General features: G+C 35.1%; 1 pseudogene; it reads right to left on the bottom strand.

Moving 5' to 3' along the window:
• The window catches only part of LOC102493478 (40S ribosomal protein S2-like), a 73,689-nt pseudogene that overhangs the window by 50,219 nt on the left and 18,504 nt on the right, over positions 1-4,966 (bottom strand).

Here is a 4,966-nt window from a genome sequence, read left to right on the forward strand (position 1 = left end):
CGAATAGTAGCTGCAAACTCCAGATGGGATGTAAGCTCTCCATTACTTGGGTCACCACATTTCCATATAATTTCTGTCATGAAGGATGCAAGTATCAAATGCCATTACTCATTAAAATTTTGATGGTAATTTTTCTAATAATTGAGAGTTATTTTTGTACATCAGTCTACAATGAAAGTGGGAACTGAATGATAGACTAAGAGGGTAATATTTTTTTCCAGAAAGAGAAAAGCAGTTACACCCGTCTTGTCAAATTCAATGACAAAATCTGCCTAGCTCCCTTAGCCATGATGAAGATACCTGTCTTGTGTCTTCACTTATAAATGAAGTTCTTCAGATTTCTTGAATTTTATAACGTTGTTATTATCTTCTTGCACATTGAAATTGCAGAATGTGGGACCAGCACATGACATAGTGGTTCTGTCACTGGAGTCCCATATGGTTGACCATGGTTTGAGTCCCAGACACAATGGCTTGAAACTCATGATAGGCACATGTGCGTGCATGCCCAAGATCCTAGGAGGAGAATGGAGAGGAAGGGATTGCAACATGGCCATACCCCCAGCCCAGGGGGTGATTTTTCACTTTCCCTTTCACTGTGTCTGTCTCTCAATAAACTTTCCCTGGTGAGCAGAGATGTCCTAAGTAAAAAAATCTCTTAAAAATAAGAAGGAAGAAAAAAGAAAATGGAAGTTGTAGAATATAAATATAACCTAAAATGGTTGATTACGGCAACTTTTTTGTTATTATTTGTTATGTTGTTGTTTGTCAATGAGAATTATCAGAGAAGTTCAAGCTTACTTTTTATATGTGATTAGACTTTAATTTGCATAGAGGATTCAATGGGAAAACTGCCAACCAAGAATATCATGTCTAGAAAACCTGCTGTTTAAAAATCAAGGCGAGAGAAAGATTTTCCCAAATAGACAGATACTGATAGAGTTCATCACCACTAGACCTGCCTAACCAGAAATAGTAAAGGCAGTTCTGTAGCAGAAACAAAAAGATGCTAAACAGCAACATGGAAGAATATGGAATTATAAATCTCACTGGTAAATATAGATATATAGACAAATACATAATATAATAATACTGTACTATAATGGTGAATAACTCATTTTTTGCCATTCATTTCTATTTGCAGTTTGTGTTCAATCCAAATCAATTCCATAACATGCTAAGTTACTAAGAATCAAAGCATAAATACAAAAATACAATATACAATCCAAAATAGGTATACAGCATTCAGGTATGAGGCAAAGAGACTCCTCTTTGTGTGTGTTCATACACACACACACGCACACACACACAGTTCATCTCGCTGAAAACTGGGTGCTTTAAGAGCCACTGGCTTTGGAGCAGGTGTAGGCAAGATGCATAACACACCATTAAACCTAGTATAAAAGTTAAAAAATAAAAGTATCAAGAATAAAAATAGGGATAGGTCTATAGCCTAGTGGGTAAGGGAACTAGATCCCACATAGCCATCTGAGGTTTGAGTTCTGGCCCATACTACAAAAACACACCAGGCGTGTGTGCATGCATGCCCCAAATCCCAACAGGATAGAGAAATGGAAAAGAGATTGTGGTGTGACAATATCCCATTGGGAGGTGCTTTCTCTGTGTGCGTGTGTGTCTCTCATCTTTATCTCTGTCTATATCTCTCCACCCTCTCTCTCTGTCAAGTACATGCATTTTCTGGCAAATAAAAAAAAATTATAACTATATCAGTAAAAAGTTATTAATCAATACCCAATATGATCAACTTCTGGAAGTCTATGATACAGAATAGTACATGTAGTTAACAGTACTGTAGCATATACTTGCACATTACTGATAAGGTAGATCTTATATATCAAATGTCCTTAGCACAAAAGAAAAAAATAAAGATAAGGTAATAAAAATAAAGATGGTGGGGGGAAACTTTTAGAAGTGATTAATATATTTACAGCCTTGATTGTGGTAATGATTTCATAGGTCTATTGACATATCCAAATTAATCTAGGTATATACATTAATTATATACAGCTTTTTGTATATAAATTATATCTCAATAAAAGTTTTCAAGGGGGCCAGCCCTCAGGTGCCATGGCGGTTAAGGTGCTGGACTCCCCTTGACCTGGTGCCTTGCTTTCTCACTTTCCCTCTCTCTCTCTCTCTGGTGAGCACATGTGCTCTGTACCAAACTATAAAATAATAATGATGATAAATAAAGTTAAATAATTCTAAAAAATATTTCAAAATAAGAGTCAATGGAGCATTAATGAAATGTGTCCCTCTAACATGTATTTAATTGCTGTATAAATCAACCACTATGAGACATTTCAAAAGGATAAAGGCTAAATTATTGTTGTTGCTCTTTAGATATCTGATTTATGACTTAATTTTATATATTCCATTGCTCACCTCCCACTCCCAAAAATATGTATCATATCTGATTTATGACTTAATTTTATATATTTCATTGCTCACCTCCCCCTCTCAAAAATATGTATCACTTTATTTCACTATGTTTCATTTTGTGTCAAATCTTAGATCGAAGGAAGTTTCATTAAACTCGGTAAATTTAAAATCATCAGGTTTCTGGTTTAGAGGATACAACTTTCCAGGTATGACAGGGAAGCCCCAGGGAAAGATCTGCCCAAAATACGACTTCCAGTAGTCTGTTATGATGCACAGAATTCAGCATCTCAGTCTTCCCTTTAGGTTTAGATATAAAAGTTACCTACAAAATATGAACCTGATAGGGTTGGAGGTCAATGGCTATGCTTTTAGAATCACACATCCTAAATTGGTAAGAGAGCAGTTTAGGACCTAGGATCTATTGGATAGCAAAGTTTGATGTGAGTTCTGGGCACAGTCAAGAAAAGAAATCTGACATCTAGATACCTTCAGTTAAAAAAAAATCATAAAAGTGACCCAGTCCTCTTCCCCAATGCAGGTATTTTGTTTTCCGTAACATATCTCTGATGGGATCATTCAGCCTCCATCCTTTGCTTCCCAGTAGCAGAAAGCCTTCTGTTTCAAGAATTAGACCACTCTATTGCTCTCAGCATTAAACACCAGGTTTTTTTTTCTCTTTTTGAGTCAAACTACATCTCTTTCTGTGTTCTATTCACTGCATCTATTTCAAAATTGTGGAGCAACAAAGAATATGCTTCATTTTAAAATTTTTATATGAGAAATTACTACCAATTTCTCTACATTTTTAAATAAACATGATAGTAAATTGACTGGGAGTAGTAGCTAGAGTCACATTTTCAGCAAAGAATAACCATCTCCAATCTGTGATTGATTTGCACAGAATAGAAAGATATCTTTTCTCAATGAGTTTCTTAGGGAATAGAATGAGTTTGAGTCAAGTACAAGTCAAATAATCAGGTAATCAAAGGAGGAAAAATCTAGTAGTTTGAAATCCTAGGCTATTAGCAGTTTCTGATTCTTGACAGGGTTACAAGTGGTGATAATTATTCCTACATGAACAAATCTGAGGATTGAGCAGCACTACTGAGATTAGGAAATGGGAAAATGCCCACAGCAATCATTATTTCATCACGATTAACCAAAAACTAATGGGTTTGGTTTTGAAGTAGCACTTGGGTTTTTCTGTTGTAATTTCCTACTTAATTATAAGGATTACTGTGAAAGCATACCTGTGAGTTATGGCATCAGCCTACTGGAAATTCTTATACACAGTCATATACTGAGAACCCTGATCTTGCCATGAAACATCCTGCCAAGAGCTGCTGACAGCTTTATCCAATAGACCTTTCTGGGTCATGCCACCAATTTCATGCTTTGCATAAATCTCATGTTGCTAACCGGATAATCAAAATAAAATGACAAATATATTTCCATTAATTAAACATAATACCTATATATTGCATTAAAATGCAGTATATATATTTCTCTATCTTTTATAAGACACAGAAAGGTAAGAGAATTAAAAGCAGAGTATTGGCATGTGGGAATGTATTTTCTCACTGAATGATTGTAAATAAATCAATCTTTGGAATCTGTTTTAATTTACTGCAGGAACAAGTTATTATTGACAAAAGGAGATAAATGATGATTAAATACACACACAGAAACTACATTCAGTGGTGAAATTCTCAAAATGTATCAATGGGTTGTGTAAACAATTTTTATCCTCACCTGTGTAATAGTCTGTTAAGTTATTATTATCTGACTTGTTTAGAAGAATTTAACAAAGATTGATTCATTAATAAGAAGTAACAAAACAGTTGGGATTTGATGAGAAGGATAGCTAATTCAAGTCCAACATGAGATTTAAAAGGTTCTGTCACTTATGAGAAAGTTACATCATGTCTAAATGTCTTCCATTCCTCATATTAACGGTTAGTTCTCTTCAGATCTGTCTTTGCAGACTTAAAACACACAAGCTTGCCAAATGAACACAGATCTCATTCACTGGCCTTCCCCGAGATGAGCTCTTCATACACAAATAATAAATTAAAGCTGTACTGTTTGGCCCACAAAAAGCTGTGAGCTAGCTGTAACGAAATGTTTTCTAGGCATCGCAAAACCAGGTCCCAGGTGTAGCTGGATGGGTGACTTCGTGTACATCATTCAGTCTGTGAGACCATCTCAGTGCATCAGCTCGGAAGTGAGTGGAATGTCTTTAAGATTTCTTCCAAGTTGAATATTTAAGGTTTTTACCCGATGTATTGCACATGCCTTGGTCACTAGCTAGTATCACATAGCAATTAGCAAATTACTTTTCGTTTTACTAATCTTGAAAATGCCTGCAATGCATTAATGGTACATAGAAATGTGGTATTATCTGTTGAAGATATTTTATAGTTTTATCAATTGTACTAGGGAGAAATGTTCACCTTTTGAAATATTCATTTTGTAAGCTAAATGATGTGATTGAATATATAAAAGAAAATAAAAGGGAACCAGCAGTTAGCGTAATGGCTATGTCGCTGGACTCCACAGTAGT

The sequence above is a fragment of the Tupaia chinensis genome, unplaced genomic scaffold (genome assembly GCF_000334495.1).
Source record: "Tupaia chinensis unplaced genomic scaffold, TupChi_1.0 Scaffold000135_1, whole genome shotgun sequence".
NCBI lineage: Eukaryota > Metazoa > Chordata > Mammalia > Scandentia > Tupaiidae > Tupaia > Tupaia belangeri.